The 22,653-nt window shown below is 42.7% G+C and overlaps 1 protein-coding gene across 1 annotated transcript in view; it reads left to right on the plus strand.

Moving 5' to 3' along the window:
- The window catches only part of LOC140906445 (uncharacterized), a 38,803-nt gene extending 17,429 nt beyond the window's left edge, over nt 1-21,374 (plus strand). Inside the window, exons 2-3 of the transcript XR_012157112.1 lie at nt 19,946-20,069; nt 21,059-21,374. The gene's annotated coding sequence lies outside the window, so the exon portion shown is untranslated. The remainder of the gene's footprint in view (nt 1-19,945; nt 20,070-21,058) is intronic.
- The last annotated feature ends 1,279 nt before the right edge of the window (nt 21,375-22,653 follow it).

Below are 22,653 nucleotides of genomic sequence, written 5' to 3' on the forward strand. Positions count from 1 at the left end.
TTGGTGATTAAAAGATAGTAATGTATATGGTGTCACAGTGGAGGGACAACTGCACCTGTATTTCTCCCTCATGGTCCAGCAAGGGCAACTACTCTAAACTCCCAGCTACTCAGTCATCACCTCTCTTGGGCAAAAACCTGTCTCTCTCTTCCTCCTGAGGAGGATATTTCCAGACTGCGTAGTATATCTACACTATGAATTCCCCAACAAAGTCCTATTATCTAAGCAGGCCTGCTTTACTTTTCTCTTCAGATGACACACAGTGTTATTGCCACAGGTATAAGTTACCACACAGCTCTTTCTAAGCAAGCACATTCTTAAGGTAAAAACATTACAGAAAAAACATATTAAAAACAATAAAAGAACCTGCACACATGCTAAGAAGCTTACTAGTGATTACCCCGACTCCAACAAAGTTTCTGGCCTGTGAATAGCCCTTCAAACCCCACCCAGGGTTTTTCTGTAGTCACAAATTCCTAACAGCTTTTAGCTCGGCACAAGCACCCTCACGCCTTTATTAGTTTGGGTCTTTGAAGAGATCCAGAATAGGTAATCAGCCAAACAATGGGTTTCTCCTCAAGGTGGAGCACCAAAAGCATGGATCTGGAGATGGGTCATTTGCATTCCCCTGCTCCCAAATATTTCCTAGGAAACCTCCTCAACTAATAGTTCATTCTTATCTTAGCCCATTGTTTTAAAGAGTCCTTTAAAGCTCATTAATGCTTCCCAAGTGTTAGTCAGATCTCCTAGACAAGTTACATACAATCCCACGATAACATAAACATTTGCATTTTAATACAGTGAGCTCCTAAAATACTTAATTCAATAAGGTTGGCCAGGATATTGCAGGAAATTGTCATCTTTGTCACATATGATACACTAACTTATTCTGCTAACATAAAATACTTTTACAAAGTATTTCATTTCTATCTCTATGCTTAGACTCTATCATAAAACCTCTGATATTGTGCAATATCTCAGCCTTCTCCAGCTTGCCTCCAAGGCAGAGTTCATTGGCAGCCTGATGCTCCTACCTCATTGCCTATTTAATTGTTCATTTTCCTGTCTGGCAATGAACTCAGACACATTAAAAATGAATTCAGACACATAAAAATATTCTCTGAGGGCTCATGGAAAGTCGTTTCCCTCTTCTTAGGTGTGTGTGTTATGCAGGCAATGAGAGATAAGTTGAAAAAAAAAGTTACTAAAAATCTAGGCAAGACACTGCATCCTTTCAGTACAGTAGGGACCAGCAAACTAATACTGGTCAAATTAAAACCAGCCCAAACCTGTGCCCCAAACCCAACCAAATCTATAATGAGGTTTAATAATATATATAGCGATCATGAGTGGTGAGTAAATTCTGTTTGTTCTACTCACCAAAAGAGAAATGCAAAGCTGTGTCTCTGTCTGAGGGAAAGCCCCAGGTGAAGGCAGCAAAAGTCATTGGATATGTCTACAATACAAGTGTAGTGGGATGGGAGGAGCCTACACAGGAAGGATGGGCTCCACCTAAACCAAAGTGAATCCAGACTGCTGGCACTTAACATTAAAAAGGTTGCAGAGCAGTTTTTAAACTAAGAGATGGGGGAAAGCCGATTGCTACAGAGGCGCACGTGGATCGGACAGAGACTTCTCTTAGAGGAGAGTCTATTGATAGAGATTCTCTAGGTTTTAGTCAGGAGGAGAGGATGAAAGAGGACAAAGTATGGGCCAGATCAGACGAGAAACATTCACATAAAGAATCTGACACATCAGAAAAGGGCAGACAAATAAACAGTGACAAGTTTTTAAAGTGCTTGTACACAAATAATAAGATGGGTGAACTAGAGTGCCTCGTGTTAAAGGAGGATGTTGATATAATACGCATCACAGAAACCTGGTGGAGTGATGACAATCAATGGGACACAATCATTCCGGGGTACAAAATATATCGGAAGGACAGAACAGGTAGTGCTGGGGTGGGGTGCGGAGTGGCACAATATGTGAAAGAAAATGTAGAATCAAATGAAATAAAAATCTTAAATGCATCCACATGCTCCATAGAATCTTTATGGATAGTAAGTCCATGCTCTAATAAGAATATAACAGTAGGGATCTAATATCGACCACCTTACCAGGACAGTGATAGTGACGATGAAATGCTAAGGGAGATTAGAGAGGCTATCAAAATAAAGAACTCAATAGTAATGGGGGATTTCAATTATCCCCATATTGGCTGGGTACATGTCACCTCAGGATGAAATGCAGAGACAAAATTTCTCGATACTTTAAATGACTGCTTCTTGGAGCAGCTGGTACTGATCTAGTCCTGAGTGGAGCGCAGGATCTGGTCCAAGAGGTAACTATAACAGGACCACTTGGAAATAGTGACCATAATATAACAACATTTAACAGTCCTATTGTGAAAAGAACACCACAACAGCCCAACTCTGTGGCATTTAATTTCAGAAAGGGGAACTATGCAAAAATGAGGAGGTTAGTTAAACAGAAATTAAAAGGTACAATGATTTGAGTGAAATCCCTGCAAGCTGCATGGACACTTTTCAAAGACGCCATAATAGAGGCTCAACTTAAATGTATGCCCCAAATTAAAAAACACAGTAAAAGAACTAAAAAAGAGCCACTGTGTCTTAACAACCATGTAAAAGAAGCAGTGAGATAAAAAGGCATCTCTTAAAAAGTGGAAGTCAGATCCTAGTGAGGTAAATAGAAAGGAGCATAAACACTGCCAAATTAAGTGTAAAAATGTAATAAGAAAAGTCAAAAAGGAGTTTGATGAACAGCTAGCCAAAAACTCAATAGGTAACAACAAAATGTTTTTTAAGTACATCAGAAGCAAGAAAGCCTGCTAAACAACCAGTGGGGCCCCTGGACAATCAAAATACAAAAGGAGCATTTAAAGTCATCACAGAGAAACTAAATGAATTCTTTGCTTCAGTCTTCATGGCTGAGGATGTTAGGGAGATTCCCAAACCTGACCTGTCTTTTGTAGGTGAGAAATCTGAGGAATTGTCACAGATTGAAGTGTCACTAGAGGAGGTTTTGGAATTAATTGATAAATTTAACAGTAACAAGTCACCGGGACTTGATGGCATTCACCAAAGAGTTCTGAAAGAACTCAAATGTGAAATTGTGGAACTATGATTTGTAACCTGTCCTTTAAATCAGCTACTGTACCCAGTGACTGGAAGACAGCTAATGTAACGCCAATATTTAAGAAGGGCTCTAGAGGTGATCCTGGCAATTATAGACCGGTAAGTCTAATGTCAGTACTGGGCAAATTAGTTGAAACAATAGTCTGACCATTTTATTCTTTACACATAGAAGAACATAAATTGTTGGGCAAAAGTCCACATGGTTTCTGTAAAGGGAAATCATGTCTTACTAATCTATTAGAGTTCTTTGAAGCGGTCAAACAAACGTGTGGACAAGGGGGATCCAGTGGACATAGTGTACTTAGATTTCCAGAAAGCCTTTGACAAGATCCCTCACCAAAGGCTCTTAGGTAAATTAAGTTGTCATGGGATAAGAGGGAAGATCCTTTCATGGATTGAGAACTGGTTAAAAGACAGGGAACAAAGGGTAGGAATAAATGGTAAATTTCAAGAATGGAGAGGGGTAGCTAGTGGTGTTCCCCAAGGGTCAGTCCTAGGACCTATCCTATTCAGCTTATTCATAAATGATCAGGAGAAAAGGGTAAACAGTGAGGTGGCAAAGTTTGCAGATGATACTAAACTGCTCAAGATAGTCAAGACCAAAAGCAGGCTGAAAAGAACTTCAAAAAGATCTCACAAAACTAAGTGATTGGGCAACAAAATGGCAAATGAAATTTAATGTGAATATATGTAAAGTAATGCACATTGGAAAAAATAACCCCAACTATACATACAATATGATGGGGGCTAATTTAGCTACAACTAATCAGGAGAAAGATCTTGAAGTCATCATGGATAGTTCTCTGAAGACGTCCATGCAGTGTGCAGCGGCAGTCAAAAAAGCAAACGAGATGTTAGGAATCATTCAAAAAGGGATAGAAAATAAGACTGAGAATATCTTATTGCCCTTATATAAATCCAGGGTACGCCAACAATTTGAATACTGCGTACTGATGTGGTCCCCTCATCTCAAAAAAGATATACTGGCATTAGCAAAGGTTCAGAAAAAGGCAACTAAAATGATTAGGGGTTTGGAACGGGTCCCATATGGTCTTGGATAAAATCTTTATTTACCTAGTCCCTGAGCAATTTCGGGAGGGTAGCAGGCAAGTGTTCAAATGGCTATGTGCTGATTTGGGGACGGGTTTAATGTGGTGTTTCCAAAGACATAGTGCAGAGATTTAGAACTGACAGCACAAGTGCCTTAATCGCTGAGGGAAAAGAAGCATGTGTGCTGCCAAGGTTGCCAAAGTGTGGATTCTGGGGGATTCCTAGATCATAAGGTTGCCGAAGTTTGCGAGAGAGCAAGGAATACACAATGACATTGGGATTGCTGACTACAAATACATGACTATTGCTGATATTTGGCTCAGTATGCAAACTGAGGTATAGGATATATACAATTGTCTAAAAAACTACTAATTCCTGCCAACAACATATCTTTTCCTGTTAAAACTAGGAAACTCAGTGGCAAAAACCTACATTAATGCAGAGTTAAGGTAGCTTGGAGGTGTGCTGTCCCTTTGCAGAATGCTGCATTGAACAGAACTCATGCCTCTGAAAACCAGGAAAGGCACGTGGGCAACCTTAGCGCCGCCCTCTTTCAGCAGTGCCCCAACACAAACCTTTTAATCTGCCAACCCCACAGCTGTTGAAATGTACAAGCTCTTCACCTCCTTTTACAACCCATTCACTCCCACCCATAGGATTCCAGTTAACATTATTAAAGGACAAAAGGGGGAAAAAAGTTGCCCACGCCACCTCTCCGCCCCCCCCCATCTTCTTCAAGCAATGCCTCAATATGCACATAGCAAATGCTCACGCTGGCCCCTGGCACTTTCAGATTCAGGAGGTTCCAGGTCATGGGGTACAGTCACCCACTTAGCTAGCTCCCCAGAAAGAACACCACTTGTGTACAATTTAAGAACCACTTCACAGCCTTTTACAACTCCCTTACACTTACTCACAGGATACCATCTCAGCATACACTTTCTCTTAACCATCATTAAAACATTAGAATCCTCTTATTCCACCTCACTGCTGACAATATCCTTTGTAATAAAAGTCCTATGCCCTGCTACTGACATAACTTATGGTACATTGCATCCTGAAGGTACACATGCATCTCTTTCTTTTCCTCACACAGGAGGGGCTAGAAAACATGGATCTCCTCATATCACAGCCACAGCTCTGTCAGGCACCTCAGAGCAATCCACAGATCTCACAAACATACTTCTACCGAGCAAAGCTAACTACTGCCTCCATCAGCCAGAGCAGCATCACCTGACATAGACCACACACACTTTACCTGGAGTGCATGCAGATAATAAATGCTTAGACTGCTCTTCTGTCCTGTCTCACAACTGACAAAACCCTTTGTGGTAAAAGCCCTATCTCATGCTAATTAAATAACATTCATAAGTCTGCACTGAAATGATGCATACTGAAGGAACACATACAGCTCTTTCCTTTACTCACACACATCAGAGGAATGTAGATCTCATATCATAATCACAGCTCTGTCACATATCCTCATATCACAAACACACCTATACCAAGCTTGCCTAACTACTACCTACATTATTTAGTGCAGATATACCTAACATACTGACTGCACCTGGAATGTATGCAGATAATTCCTATTAGCTACTGCCAGCTCCAGGTGAACAGAGGAAAGGTGGCATGGGCAACCTTTTTGTTTTGGTTTAGTTTTTGTCATTTAATAGTATTAGATGAGGTCCTGTAGGTGAGAGTGAATGGGTTGTAAAAGGAGGTGAAGAGCTTGTACATTTCAACAGCTGTGGGGTTGGCAGAGTAAAGAAATGCATGGTATTGTGGTCTATTGAAGCACTGTGGAAAGAAGGCAGAGTTAAGAATACACAGAATACATTTTATACTGTGATTAATGAAAAGACTAAAGTGTTCGCTCTTTTCTAGCCATTTGGAATACAGAAACACCATAAACAGCATTCAAAGAATTCACTCAACCTTTTAATGCATCATTTTGCTCTGTGATTTCTTGATGGTGGTGACTCTGAAAATACTTTGGGGTCTCTCTTATGTTTGGTCTCTTTTGGAGGTAGGCTAATGTACCAAGTTTTTCTCTGCATCAAATCTTTGATTCAGCTTTATTCTGCTTTGCCTGAGTGACATAGTAACTGACTAGTTTCATCTGGATACTTTGTTTCCAATTACAGTCAAAACAGTGAAATCAGTACTAAACCTGCACTGCATTCACTAGATTTGGAACACCTGCAGTAAAGCACTAATTTCCTATGGTAATTTGCATATTAAGAATAAGACACTTCTGGGAGACTGTCTGGGGACACTTGTTGCATGAGTTTGAGGAGGCAAGGTATTTGGGGGAAGGTTTATGGCCTGTGTTTTACTAGATCAGGCTAGATGATCGTAATGGTCCCTTCTGGTCTTAAAAGCTGTGAAAGTGGACTCTTTTTCCCACCTACAACTCAGTTTTAATGATCATCCAAGCACTGAAACCTGGTGCATGCAACTGTGATTATCACTATCTTCCCTCGGTTTCTATAGCGTCTAGCACCTTAGTATGTAAGAGTTGAGGTATAAATATTTTGGATATTAATTAATACCTAGCTCTTCTATCCATACATGTCCTTGTGCTTTATAAAGGAGGTCAGTATTCTTATTCCTATTTTACAGGTGAGGACACGGTAGTATAGAGAGACGAAGTGATTTGCCCAAGGTAACCCAACATACTAGTAGCAGGGCCAGAAATTGAACCCAGGATTCCTGAGTGAGAGTCCAATGTCCTGTCCTCAGCCAATACTGCCAGAAAGAGTGGGTTCTAGGAAAGGTAACCCACTACTCCTTCCTCCTCCGCTCCCCCCATACCTCCCAAAGCAAAAAGGTTAACTTTTCAATTAAAATGCAACACTGGTATAGAAAACTCCTTGAGTTCTCTGTAACACAGCTGCAGTAGGAATAATGACAGGTTTCAGAGTAACAACCGTGTTAGTCTGTATTCGCAAAAAGAAAAGGAGTACTTGTGGCACCTTAGAGACTAACCAATTTATTTGAGCATGAGCTTTCGTGAGCTACAGCTCACTTCATCGGATGCATACCGTGGAAACTGCAGCAGACTTTATATATACACAGAGAATATGAAACAATACCTCCTCCCACCCCACTGTCCTGCTGGTAATAGCTTATCTAAAGTGATCATCAGGTGGGCCATTTCTAGTTTCAGTTTCCATTTCCATTTCCAGAATAATGATAGTCTCTACCATGCTAGGACTGCATTTAAAGAGGTAGCCTTGACGATGTCCTTTCAGTACTTCAGGAAAATCCTGAAGTAGGAAGAGAGAGCACAGGAAGACTGTTAAAAGCAACAAGGAGTAGAAATGTGAATTTTAGCTTTTGATCTTACAAAGTTTAAATGTAAAGTAAGTCAGCCAAGACCCTTCAGATTTAGATGCATAGAATAAGTATGGAGTTGCAGTGCAGTTCTACCTGTTGTTGTTACAGTAGATGCTATAGTGTAGGCCTAACAAATAGGACAAAACAGTATTGTCTTGTCGCTTAATGCCTTTCATCTGGAAATCTGAAAGGGCTTTACACACAATTAAGCCTTGCAGCAACCCTGTTCAGCAGGAACAGTGAGTTTTATACCCATATTGCAGATAGGTAAACTAAGGCCCGGTTTACACTGCAGAAATTGCACCAGTTTAACTAAATCAGTTTAAAATGGATCTAGTAAATTACCGTATTACATATGGGTAAACTAGGGTGGCCAGGTGCCCAGTTTTCAACGGGAAAACCTGGTCGAAAAGGAGACCTGACAGTGTCCGGTCAGATCTACTGACCAGACACCTAAAGTCCAGTTACTCAGAGCGGGGTAGGTGGGGAGGCTCCAGGTCATCACCTGCTCCAGCCCCTACTCAGCCAGGGGGCAAAATCCTTCATCGGGCAGCTGCAGCTCCCAGCCCTGGCTCTGCAGGCAAGTCCCTCCTGACCCAGGTGGCAGGGGGTGGGAGGTGAAAAACAGCAAGCGACGAGGGGAGGGAAGGGAAGAGGAATGAAGGGAGGGGTAGGGCCTCGGGGGAAGAGGTGGGGCAGGGGAGGTTCTGACACTCCTGCTGGAATGTCCAGTTTTTAAGTATTACCAAGTTGGCAACCCTAGGATAAACTACGGCCTTGTTTACACTGCAGAAATTGCACCCAGTTTTACTAAATCATGTTGAAATTGATCTCGTAAATTGCTGCAACTTTTCTATTATAGACAAGGCCTATGGCACAGAAAGATTAAGGGCCTAATTTTTGGGACTACGAGTGATTAGCACTTCTGAAAATCTGGCCTCAGGATTTTGCCCAACGGTATATGGTACAGTGAACTAGTGGCAGAGAGAAAAGAATCCAAGAGTTCTAGCTTCCAATCCCCTGCTAGAACCACTAGTCATACCCATAAAACTGGCAGCCAGGAACCAGCAACAATATATATTTATTTGTAAACTTTTGTTTATTATATATATATATATTTCCCTTTTTGGATGCTAATTATTCTAGATACTTTTAAATTACTATTGTTTGCTGAATACTCTGGGCATTACGGATAAAAAATATAGATATTGCTATGGTTATAAGTGTGATCTAATACAAGCTACCTGGGAAATTATGGTTACCTTTTTGGATTTTTCCATACCTTTTGCTGCTGTATTCATGGGATACTGTGGTCATTTAGTAAGTCTTGTACTTTGTAGTTGCTGGCAACCATGTAACACTCTTAAGATTTCTGGTGATGTCACAATGACTGGTCAGATGATGACATCTAATTCAAATCCAGATTATGACTGCACGCTATATGGATGGGGAGGCTGTCATATACAAAAAGGGAAGCCCAGTGCATTATCCTAAGGGAGAACTTATGCACGCCAGAGGAATTATGAGGCTCAGTTTGAGGCACAATATCTTCTGGACCTTCTTCTGGAGTGATCCAATTCTGTCATGCTACAGCTCTGTTCTGTCTATAATTTACCCAACATGGACCTCTAGAAAAGTGTAAATGGTCTCATGGGTGTACTGCATATATATGCCTGCATTTGGGTGTGGGGTTTTTTTTCCTAAATAAAATATTTGCTATTATTTCAATTAAGTAATTCTGAAGACCCAGGTTAAGACTACAAGACTGATGGGAGAGTAAATGGTCTCTCATTACTCAGACCAGACCCGAAAATGGGCCTTTCTGCTCCTCAGCATTTTGAACTGTAATACTAACAGTTTTCACATGCGCTTATAGCTGCTGCAGTGTCATCCCCAAGCTTTCAAAAACAATAAGTCAGTCCCCCTTAAAAAAAATAATCATGTGATAGTGTGATAGAATGTAAAAACCACTCAATAGGCAGGAAAGGGTTAAGGAACAGTTATGGGCTAAGGATGCCCCACCCCTTAGTTCTTACCGAGCATGCTCAGACTGAGGGCAGGCGTTCAAAAGGCAGCCAAGCAGCTCAGTCTCAGCCTGACCAGCCAGGTTCTTTTTATTTGCTTTCTACTTTTTTAGCTTTTTGGGTTCATGCTTTCAGGTTTTTCTCCACAACCAGGAGGGCTAGAAACCTCTTCATTTAAAAAAAGCAGAGAGTCTCATGTAATCACTTCACTACAAGAACTAGAGCTTTAAGCAAAAGATCAAATATCACAAGATTCACACAATAAATTTGTGAGAGTTGGCAACACTGCATCTGGCTTACTATGTACATGGAGACTCCAAACACTGTTGGAGTGTCTTTTAAATAACAAAATATCCACTAATTAGTCATTATTAGTAGTAACTGACCCTACAGATACTCTGACAGTAGCTTTTTAAAGAGTTTTGGGTGTGATCCCACAAACATGCACTGAGGTCTCAGTGGGTCATTGAATCAAGCTGTTAATGCTTCATTTAAAAGAGAGGAAGTTACTAGCAGGATGTTCTCTGTGATCATGTTTTTACAATGAGATAAAGACATTGTAAAATCCTATTGTAGGGCAAGCTATACTTTTACCTTGGATTCTCTTCAACCAGCTTCACTGAGGTGGAGCTGCACCTTGCCCTGTTTACGTTAGGGGTAGGATACCCAAGGGGCACTTAGGTACGTAACTGCCATTTTATGCACTTAATATCCAACATTTAGGTGCCAATGGCATTTACAAAACCCTTGGTCAGCTACTGCCTGTCTCTGTAGGCCCTTTTGACTAATATACACTGACTAGCATACATATATACTATGCTAATAATACGACCCACAATGTATATATTTAAGCATTTAAGTATACATATTAATCATTAGTATAGCAGTTACATAGCCCAGATTGGCCTGTACCTGAGGCAGGCAGCCCTGGGCCAGCAGCAGCAGTTTGGGTATGTGGAAGGGGGCTAGGGGCAGAAGGTTGGGGAGTGCAGAGGGGTACTTACCTCAGGGTGGGGGACTTCACGGCTCCCACTGGCATGGCCCCCCTGCAGCTCCCCTAGGCGGCAGAGGGGTGGGGGTGAGGGGTGTCTCCATGCTGCCTGCAGGCCCCACAGCTCCCATTGGCTGCAGTTCCTGGCTAATGGGAGCTGTGGTAGCTGGTGCTTGTGGCAGGAGCAGCAGAGCTCCTCCTCTGCTGCCTAGGAGCTGCAAGGATGCGGAACCAGGTAGGAAGCCTCTGCCAGCCCTCCTCCCCTAGTACCAGCAGGGGTCCCAGGCCGTGTGCTGTGGCCATGGCTCCCCTCCCCCAGTACCAGCAGGAGTCATGGGCTGTGTGCTGTGGCCATGCCCCTGTCTCCACCAGTACCAGCAGGGGTCCCAGGCCATGCGCCATGGCCCAGCCCCCCCCCCCAGTACCAGCAGGAGCCCTGGGCTGTGTGCTGTGGCCATGTCCCCCCTCTCCCAGCACCTGCAGTGCCCCCAGACCACCACCACCCCTCCCCCTGAACACCCAGGTATTTTAAGTAAAAGTCATGGACAGGTCACGGCCCATGAATTTTTGTTTACAGACCATGACCAATAAGCCAATTATGGGGAATTACTGGGGCTATCGAGAGATAAATGATATAGGCAGGAGGTGACCTGGCCAGGAATGGTTTTAAAGATGTGACTTAGTCTGTAGGAGAGGGGAGATATGATTATGTTAAAAAAAAAAAACACTTTCAAAATGCTACAGCACACTGCCACACAAACAGGGGAGTTTGAGTGAGAGTTTGCGGGGCGGGGGGGTGTTTTGGGTTTGTTTTCTTTTTCCTTGACAGGAGTTTAGGCGAGAAGGCTATAATAGATACAGAGGCAGCAGTGGTAGTGACCCAACCAATGGAAGAGACAATGAAGATGACTGGATATGGAAGCTGTAGGATGTACATGATCCTAGAGTGGGTACTTGAAAAGATCTTTGTTTGTATGAAGTGCCGCCTGATAGAGCTGATGAAAGAGAAGATACGAGGCTTGGAGATGCAGGTGGAAACTATGGTTGGGTTTTGAAGGGGGTTCGAGCAAATGACAGAGCAAAGAAGAGGAAGCTGAAGGGAAAAGTCAAGACTTGCAGATGCAAACTGGACTGAAGAACTTGGAGGGGAGACTGGTCTGTAACTATGGGAACTAGGCAGAGGAAAAGACCGGCTAGTGAAGGAGAAAGAGAGTTAGAAGAGAAGAGTGGCTAGTACTGTAAGAAGAGGGAAAGAATCAATGGAGATACCAGAGTTCAGAGCCACAGGAGTGATCATGAGCTAATTCAGTTTAAACTAAATGGAAGAACAAACAAAAATAGATCTGCAACAAGGGTCCTTGATTTCAAAAGAGATAATATTTTTAAATTAAGGGAATTAGTTAGGGAAGTGGACTGGACTGAAAAACTCAAGGATCTGAATGTGGAGGAGACTTGGACTTGCTTTAAGTCAAAGTTGCAAAAAGTATCTGAAGCCTGCATCCCAAGCAAGTGGAAAAAATGTGTAGGGAAGGGTTGTGGACCAAGCTGAATAAACAAGCATCTCAAACAGGTGATTAAAAGAAAGCAGAAAGCCTACAAGGAATGGAAGATGGGATGGATCAGCAAGGAACACTATGTCTTGGAGGTCAGAAAGTGTAGGGATAATGTGAGAACTGCCAAAAGCCAAGGAGAGTTGGACCTTGCAAAGAGAATTAAAACCAGCAGTAAAAGGTTCTATAGCCATATAAATAAAAAGAAAACAAGGAAGGCAGAAGTGGGACTGCTAAGCACTGAGGATGGGGTGGAGAGTAAAGATTATCTAGGCATGGCCCAACACCTAAACCAGGGGTTCTCAAACTGGGGATCGGGACCCCTCAAGGGGTTGCAAGGTTACTACATGGGGGGGTCGCGACCTGTCAGCCTCCATCCGAAGCTCTGCTTTGCATCCAGCATTTATAATGGTGTGAAATGCATAAAAAAGTGTTTTTAATTTATAAGGGGGGTTGCACTCAGAGGCTTGCTATGTGAAAGGGGTCACCAGTACAAAAGTGTGAGAACCCCTAACCTAAACAAATACTTTGCCTCAGTTTCTAATGAGGCTAATGCAGAGCTTAGGGGTAGTGGCAGGGTGACTAATGGGAATCAAGATATGGAGGTAGAAATTACTATATCGGAGGTGAGGTCAAACTCAAACAGTTTAAAGGAATAAATTGGGGTTGGGAGCGGGGAGCAGATAATCTCCATCCAAGAATATTAAAGGAACTGGCACATGCAAGTGCAAGTCCAATAGCAAGGATTTTTAATGAATCTGTGAACTCAGGGGTCATTCCTATTGTTAAAAGAGGGGGAAAATGATAAGGGTTTTTTTTTTAACTTTAAGCTAAGCACATGTGATGTGGAAGTCACAGAGGGGCAGACCTAGAACCCCCAGTGCCACTTTTTGCTGTATAATCACACACTGATACCCCTGAATAGGTTATGTGTAGAATTACATATTGTTTCACTTTTTGTCTGAAAAGTAGAAGTTCTCTAAAATGTAATACTTGTCTACATGGGGGAAATTGGGAAATTGACCAGAATAGCTATTGCACCACAACAGCTATTCTTAGATAGCTCCCTGTGTGTACCCATGTGGCCACTTTATTCTAGAATAAAAGTCACTTTATTACAGAATAACTACTGTGTTCACAAAGCACCATAATAAATAAATAAATTGTGGCTTTTATTCCAGAGTAGAGTGTCCAGATAGGGAGCTATTCTGAAATAGTTCATTCCACAATAGTTATTCTGGTCAATTTCCCCATGTAGATAAGCCTACAGAGTAAAAGGTCTCCACAAACTATTTGGCACTGGGCTAGCTAGCTTCAGTGAGTTTCTGATTGAGAGCCAAAACATGTTCTTACAAAGGTGCTTTCCAGGTTGATGGCATTAAGACAGAAGCAGTTTGGCTAGCAATTGTGATATACATAACTGCATAACTACTAGCTAGATTGTTGGGCTCAGCGGGTAGTGATCAACGGCTTGATGTCTTGTTGGCAGCCAGTATCAAGCAGAGTACCCCTGAGGCCGGTTTTGTTCAACCTCTTTATTAATGATCTGGATCATAGGATGGATTGCATCCTTGGCGAGTTCGCAGATGACACTAAGCTGAGGGGAGAGGTAGATACACTGGAAGGTAAGGATAGGGTCCAGAGTGACCTAGACAAATTAGAGGATTGGGCCAAAAGAAATCTGATGAGGTTCAACAAGGACAAGTGCAGAGTCCTGCACTTAAGACAGAAGAATCCCATGCACTGATACAAGCTGGGGACTGACTGGCTAAGCAACAGTTCTACAAAAAAGGACCTGGGGATTACAGTGGATGAGAAGCTGGATATGAGTCAGCAGTATGCTCTTGTTGCCAAGAAGGCTAACGGCATATTAGGCTGCATTTGTAGGAGCCTTGCCAGCCGATTGAGGGAAGTGATTATTCCCCTCTATTAGGCACTGGTGAGGCCACATCTGGAGTATTGCATCCAGTTTTGGGCCCCCCACTACAGAAAGGATGTGGACAAATTGGAGAGAGTCCAGCGGAAGGCAAAGAAAATGATCAGGGTGCTGGGACACATGACTTACGAGGAGAGGCTCAGGGAACTGGGCTTGTTCAGTCTGCAGAAGAGAAGAGTGAGGGGGGATTTGATAGCAGCCTTCAACTACCTGAAGGGGGGTTCCAAAGAGGATGGAGCTAGGCTGTTCTCAATGGTGGCAGATGACAGAACAAGGAACAAGAGTCTCAAGTTGCAGTGGGGGAGGTCTAGCTTGGATATTAGGAAACACTGTTTCACTAGGAGGGAGGTGAAGCACTGGAATGGGTAGCCTAGGGAGGTGGTGGAATCTTCATCCTTAGAGGTTTTTAAGGCCTGTCTTGACAAAGCCCTGGCTGGGATGATTTAGTTGGGGTTGGTCCTGCTTTGAGCAGGAGGTTGGATTATATGACCTCCTGAGGTCTCTTCCAACCCTAATCTTCTAGGATTTGGCCAGAATCCTGAACTCAGCAAAGCTTACACACATGTAGCCTGCCATTTTTGCTGTTTTATCCATTTTTGCTCAAGGCAACAATAGCAGCTACATGCATATGGCAAATAAAAATAGCCAAAGTAAAAGTATTCTAGATTTGTGCCCTCTCGCTTCTTTCTTACCCAAGAATTATCCCTCTCGGAACTCCAAATAATGCTTAACAGCTCAAAAGCTGGAACAGGCTGAACACAATAGAAAGACTAATATAGTCTTAGTTGTTGGAAAGGCAATTAATCATTCAACATTAAAAGATGTTAGGTAGGGTGGGAGGGAGGAGATAAAACTGCTGAAAATTCCATTCTTACAATCTTGCTGTAGCAAGTGGTTAGAGAAAGTTAATGCAGAAATCACAGCAGTGGAGTTAGCTCCCTTTTTCAACTATGGCCAAAGGAGGTTTCACATGACTTATGCAGACTAAAGTTTCAAAGTAGCACATGCCTGGAAGGACATTCTAGTCTACCTAGCTAATTCCTTAAATACAACCTAAAGCCAACGTTTGATTGAAGAGAGTTTCACACATGTACTGCGCTTTGCTCAGTGGGTTGACCTAATTGTTCACACAGAAATGCACATACGACAAGATGGTTAATTAACTGCAGATTTCTTTAAACATATTTTTCTTTCAAAAAGAAAACTGGGAAATCTTTAGACACGTAAAGCTCATAGGAGTTCACGGTGTTTTTTTTTTTTTTTTTTTTTTTTTTTTTGCTTTTTGATGTTTCTTGTTCTTTCTTTGCCTCAGTTACAATGAGAAGCTGTAGTAAATTTCAGTCCCCTGCACTAGAGATTGAAAGCTAATTGTCATTTAATTTGTAAAGATCTTGTGTTATGAGATACCCTGTGCAAGATCAGAATGCGATGCAAAGAAGTGGCCCTCAGGGGTTCCATGCTGCCTCTCAGCAACTTCCACATGGCATGTGCTCAGTTTACAAGAAAAAGAGATTGGTCAAGGTTTCCAGAATTGAGTAGTGATTTTGAGTGCCTCTATTTTTGGATGCCCAAGGTGAGAAGAAGGCTGAAGTGTTTAATGCCTATTTTGAGTCAAATCTTCACTAAAAAAGTTAATGGTGAGCAGATACTTAATACGATATTAACAACAAGGGGAAGGAATAGACGCCAGAATAGGGAAAGAACAGCGTAAAGAATATTTAGGTAAATTAGCCATATTCAAGTTAGCAAAGCCTGATGCAATTCACCCTAAGGTACTTAAGGAACTAGCTGAAGGAATTCTGGAACCCTTAGTGATTATCTTTGAGAACTTCTAGAGGACTGTCAAGGCTGATTCCCCACTCTGGCACTTGGAGTGCAGAAGGATTCTAAAAATTAATACTGGCCACTCCAGGCTGGTATTAATCTCCCAAGGTCACAGCTTGTCTCTGACCTTGGATGGGTAAATGCTGCTACCACCCAAATGCAAAACCCTTTGGAACCCAGGAAGGCTTACTTGGGAATTCCTTCCTATGGGGTACCATCAAGCCCTTTCACCCCCTCTGTGGGGAAGAGCTGAGAAAGAAAACAAAGGAAATTATCTGTTGCCCTCGGCTAATTAAACAACATATGCACAAACCTCTTAGGACACCAAAAATCCAATCCTGTTCTTTAAAAAGGTAATTTTTATTAAAAACAAAAAGAAAGAAAATACATCTGGAACTTAGGCTTTTGCTAGATTTTAAAAACCCACTTACAAAAATTAAACATCAAGAATAACCTTCTTGAGGTCCAGCTTAAAGGTTACAAGCAAAACAAAAAGAGTTTGGGTTTAGCACAGAGGAGTCCACAAGCCAATAAGAAATAAACCTAATTGCATCTTTCTAAACATTCCTGATCTACTTACATATCTGGGTTGTTAAGTAAGTAGTTCTAGATATGATCTGATGATTTTCATATCTGGCTTCAGCTTCTCACAGCATAACTGCTCCCTGTTCCCCTCTTTCCCAGAGAACAACAGCACACAAAGGGAAAGCTTTTTCCCCCCAATTTTAAAAAGTTCTAGCCTTCCCATTGGCTCTTTTGGTCAGGTGCCCACTCCCTTCCTTTTACCTGGACCTTTTTAACGCTTTACAGGTAAAGCGAGTCAAGAATAGCTACCAAGAGGGACTTTATAGCTAACTGGGTGGCTGAGTGTTGATAAAAGGAATTACGGCTCCCTCCCTCCCCCACTTCATTTATCACAAGGACAGATGAAGTCCCAAAGGCCAGGAGAAGGGCAAACCTAGTACCTATCTTTAAAAAGGGAAACAAAGAGGACCTGGGAAGTTATAGACCAGTCAGCCTAAATTCAATACCTAGAAAAATACTGGAACAAATTAAACAATCCATTTGTAAGCACCTAGAGGTTAATATGGTTATAAAAAACAGCCAACATGGATATATCAAGAACAAATCATGCCAAAGCAACCTAATTTCCTTCTTTGACAGAGTTACTGGCCTAGTGGATAGGGGGAAGCAGTAGATGTGATTTATCTGGATTTTTATTAAGGTTTTTGACACAGTCCCACGTGACAGTCTGATAAGTAAACTTGGGAAGTGTTATCTAGATGAAATTACCATAAGGTGGATGCATAAATGGTTGCAAAACCATATTCAAAGAGTTGTTGTCAATGGTTTGCGGTCAAACTTGGAGGATGTATCTAATGGGGCCCTGCAGCAGTCTGTCCTGGGTCTGGTATTCTTCAACATTTTCATTGATGTCTTGGGTAGCGGAGTGGAGAGGATGCATATAAAATTTTCAGGTGACACCACGCTGGAAGGGGTTGCAAGCACTTGGAGGACAGGATTAAAATTCAAAATGATCTTGACAAATTGGAGGACTGATTTGAAATCAACAAAATGACATTCAATAAAGACAAGTGCAAAGTACGTCACTTAGGAAAGCCATGTTTTAATACAATGTAGAGCATTAAAATTACTCTCACAGCACTGGTTGCGGGCACCGACAAAATAATTTTTATCAACTTCACCACTTTGGAAAACAACTGATGTTCAGGCTAGCTTAATGAACTGAGATGTTTCAGTACTGACTTCAGTGATCTTTCTGTAAACCGGAAACCTACTGACCACTATTCCTACCTACATGCCTCCAGCTTTCACCCTGACCACACCACACGATCCATCGTCTACAGCTAAGCTTTGCGATACAACCGCATTTGCTCCAACCCCTCAGACAGAGACAGACACCTACAAGATCTCTATCAAGCATTCTTACAACTACAGTACCCACCTGCGGAAGTGAAGAAATGGATTGATAGAGCCAGAAGAGTTCCCAGAAGTCACCTACTACAGGACAGGCCTAACAAAGAAAATAACAGAATGCCACTAGCCGTCACCTTCAGCCCCCAACTAAAACCCCTCCAACGCATTATTAAGGATCTACAACCTATCCTGAAGGATGACCCAACACTCTCACAAATCTTGGGAGACAGGCCAGTCTTTGCCTACAGACAGCCCCCCAACCTGAAGCAAATACTCACCAGCAACCACATACCACACAACAGAACCACTAACCCAGGAACCTATCCTTGCAACAAAGCCCGTTGCCAACTGTGCCCACATACCCATTCAGGGGACACCATCACAGGGCCTAATAACATCAGCCACACTATCCGAGGCTCGTTCACCTGCACATCCACCAATGTGATATATGCCATCATGTGCCAGCAATGCCCCTCTGCCATGTACATTGGTCAAACTGGACAGTCTCTACGTAAAAGAATAAATGGACACAAATCAGATGTCAAGAATTATAACATTCATAAACCAGTCGGAGAACACTTCAATCTCTCTGGTCATGCAATTACAGACATGAAAGTCACTATTTTACAACAAAAAAAACTTCAAATCCAGACTCAGCGAGAAACTGTTGAATTGGAATTCATTTGCAACTGGGATACAATTAACTTAGGGTTGAATAGAGACTGGGAGTGGCTAAGTCATTATGCAAGGTAGCCTATTTCCCCTTGTTTTTTCCTACCCCTCCCCCCCCCCCCCCCCAAGATGTTCTTGTTAAACCCTGGATTTGTGCTGGAAATGGTCCACCTTGATTATCATATACAATGTAAGGAGAGTGGTCACTTTGGATAAGCTATTACCAGCAGGAGAGTGAGTTTGTGTGTGGGGGATGGGGGGGTGAGAAAACCTGGATTTGTGCTGGAAATGGCCCACTTTGATTATCATACACATTGTAAGGAGAGCGATCACTTTAGATAAGCTATTACCAGCAGCAGAGTGGAGTGGGGGGAGGTATTTTTTCATGCTTTGTGTGTGTATATAAAAAGATCTTCTACACTTTCCACAGAATGCATCTGATGAAGTGAGATGTAGCTCACGAAAGCTTATGCTCAAATAAATTGGTTAGTCTCTAAGGTGCCACAAGTACTCCTTTTTTTGTTTTCTGTAAACTGGTTTGCAACAGATGAAGCTGAGTAATCAGTCTATACACCTGAAGCACATCTTGAACTTGTGTTTGTTAGGTTTGGAATTATGATGAGAGGTTTCAAGATTTTGAATAATTTTGTAGCCTGTGTAAATTTCACTGAATACTGGACATTCTCAAATCAATTGCTTCATAATAGATGTATTTATAAAATTCTTTTACTGAATTTGGGTAGCTGGGTTCACCTGTCCCTATTAGCATTTTCCTGGGAATTTCTCTCTTCCTTGGAAGCTCAGGCCAGTCAACTATCTCCAATTTTAAACTTTTTTTCTGGTGGATTTGTTCTCAGTATAAGCTGTAGCATTCATAGGTGCTGACTCCGTGGGTGCTCCAGGCCTGGAGCACCCACGGGGAAAAATTAGTGGGTGCTCTGCACCCACCGGCAGCCAAGCTCCCCACCCTGCCCCACCTCACCTCACCTCACCTCCACTCCACCTCTGTCCCTGAGTGCACTGCATGTCCCCACTCATCTACCTACCTCACAGTGCTTGCTGCGGCCAAACAGCTGTAGCAAGCTCCGGGAGGGAGGGGAGAGGAGGCGGGGAAGAGGTGGGGCCGGGATTTGGGGAAGGAGTCGGAATAGGGACAGGGAGGGGACAGAGTTGGGGCGGGGACTTTGGGGAAGGGGTTGGTATGGGGGCGGGAGGGGGCAGGACAGGGATGGAGTCAGGGCGGGGCCCGGAGCAGAGGGGGGTCAAGCACCCACCAGCGCCAGGAGAAGTTGGCGCGTATGGTGGCATTCATCTAATTGGATGTACTGAGGTGAATTAAATGAGTTAGACTGAAGAATTTGGAACAGATTGTCTAGCATGCTTAACGCTTCTTGAATGAGTTCCCTACCAAAGAGGAAGTGAAACTTTTCTGTTTGAGCTAATTTAAGATCTCATTTCAGAATCTTTCACTGCATCTTTCACAACCTCCCAAGATGCACACAGTTCAAGGTAGTTCTTCAAAATTCAAGCCAATGCCTCTGCACGGAGAATACATCTTGTTGGACAGAGGACACAAGATGCCAGGTGATGAATTTAACACTAACTTATTTTATGTTCTGAAATATCTGATTTGGGTGACTTTTTTAAAATTATTTTTGTGATTTTTTGTAAACAGTTTCAGGAATATCTTTTAGGATGGTGTTAATTGGAATAGTGTCCTGGCATGTCAGATTCAAGGCAAGCCCATAGCAATGAGTATATATAGCTCATGGTTCCTCCTGTTGCAGTTTGGTTGCTTCTCCAATACTATGTCTGCCTTATTAATTAGTGGTGACATCATGGTGATATGCTAGGTTTTCAGTACTCTCAGAAGAAAGATGAAAGCAGGAAGAGCCTGCTGAAAATACTAAGTAACATATGTTATCTTGTTAGAAAAGGACTTGCATTCCAAGGCCATTATACTGAAAATATGCTTGTCACAGGGTGTTCTACTCACCACTGGAGTGCCTCCTTTGGTTACATCAGGGCATTAGCTCTGCCAGTATGATGCTCCTTCCTGTAGTTGCTCATTCCACCTGCCTCTCACTCTCATTCTCCCAGGATTTGACTGCTCTTGCGTCATGGCTTGGCCCTCTGGCCAGGTCCCTGTAGTTTTCCTCTTCCGGGCCTGGGCCCAGGCCCAGGTCCACCCTCTACACTAGGTTCCAGCCATGGGACCCTACAACAAGAATTCAGAGTCTGCACAGTCCTAAACCTTACCTAAACCTAGCTGTATCCCTGGGCTACTTCCTATTTTGTCTTCTCCCATCCTGAGTGACTTCAGCCTCACTCTCTGCAGCCCCTTCTACTCTCAGCTAGTGGACTTAATACAGGCCTCTCCTGTTCCTCTCCAGCTGAGCTTCATCTCTGCTTAGTCCCCCTTGCTCCATGGCTCCTCCTCCAGGTGCAGCCTGGGTGGTTCATTGGCCCACCTAGTCACCTGAAGCCCTTCAGGTCTGGAGTGGGGTGGACACGATCACAAAGCCCTTAAGTGGAGAGGTTGACTGCAACTTTATTCAACTGCTTTTTTGCAGGCAGAAGAGGATCCTTATATATGAGCTGAAAAAGTCAAGACAGATTCACAACGCCAGTTGTTCAAAATGAGATAAAGGAAATCATGACTCTTAAAATTGTGAAAAATATTTCTGAGAAAAATTCTGGAAAGTGGCATGCAGCTATAGTAGATGAAACAGTAGTCTTCTTCAGCAAAGAGCAAGAGCTTTTATGCCTACTGTATGTGAATGATGACATGAAGAGTTCACTGGATTGTACAATTAGTCTGTATATCAGCAGAGGTAAATGTATCAGTAATTAAAGATATATCATTGTGCCCAAATCTGAGGATCTCTAGGGTTTGGCATTATTGAAGTACAATAAACTTTTTGGTAGAAAGCTATTTAGTGGTTCGTTCCCCAAGAAATCTCTACAAGATTTGGTGACCTGGCTGTATCGTGCTTCCACCATAGCAGAGGTTGAACAGACCAAGCAATGGAGGACTCTGCCAACACAGGGAGATGACCTTATCTTTTGAAGAAGCTGTAAACAGTTCTGGCTTGATCTCTGGATCCCCACAGGTACTGCCAGAACAGCCTCCATCACCTCATGACTTTTTTAAAAGGTCTATCTAGTGGTTCTTGTACAATGATCTTGTATTACAACAGAAACAGAGTTTAAAGATCTTTCTACTTATTGAGCCATAAAGAAAAGAAGGGAAGTCACATCCTCTTTGGACTTGTTCACAACCCCCAGGTTGAGAATCATAGAATCATAGAATATCAGGGTTGGAAGGGACCTCAGGAGGTCATCTAGTCCAAACCCCTGCTCAAAGCAGGACCAATCCCCAATTAAATCATCCCAGCCAGGACTTCGTCAAGCCTGACCTTAAAAACTTCTAAGGAAGGAGATTCTACGACCTCCCTAGGTAACGCATTCCAGTGTTTCACCACCCTCCTAGTGAAAAAGTTTTTCCTAATATCCAACCTAATCCTCCCCCACTGCAACTTGAAAAATAATAGTATTCATAGAATATCAGGATTGGAAGGGACCTCAAGAGGTCATCTACTCCATCCCCCTGCTCAAAGCAGGACCAATCTCCAATTTTTGCCCCAGATCCCTAAATGGGCCCCTCAAGGATTGAGCTCACAACCCTGGATTTAGCAAGCCAATGGTCAAACCACTGAGCTATCCCTCTCCCCCAATCAGTGCTTAAGCAGAAACTGTTCTTGATATACAAGAGCTTCAAGTTCATCCTGGCCTTCATTTTGAGTAAATAACTAGGAAATGGTGCCAGTACTTGGTGGTTCATGTTCATGGGTTTGACCTCTTCTCTCACAATTCCCCTAGACTCCCAGAAGGCCTCAAAATCTCCTAACAGCTTCTGCTTGAGAGAGAGGAACTAGGAACTGTGGGACAGCTACCCACAGGGCATTGCAGATACAATGGTATAGAAGACCACTAATATGAAAGTGGGTATGACACTCTGGGATAGTTGAGTGGTTACCTTCTCCCCTTCTTAGCTTGATGGCTTTGTTTATCTTTTATGTAAATGCATTTCCAGTGTCTTTTGATTTATCTTCAAGGAGATGGAACCACATTCCTTTGTCTACGGTGGGGTACTTTGTCCTGCCAT

Source organism: Lepidochelys kempii, chromosome 2 (genome assembly GCF_965140285.1).
Source record: "Lepidochelys kempii isolate rLepKem1 chromosome 2, rLepKem1.hap1, whole genome shotgun sequence".
Lineage (NCBI taxonomy): Eukaryota > Metazoa > Chordata > Testudines > Cheloniidae > Lepidochelys > Lepidochelys kempii.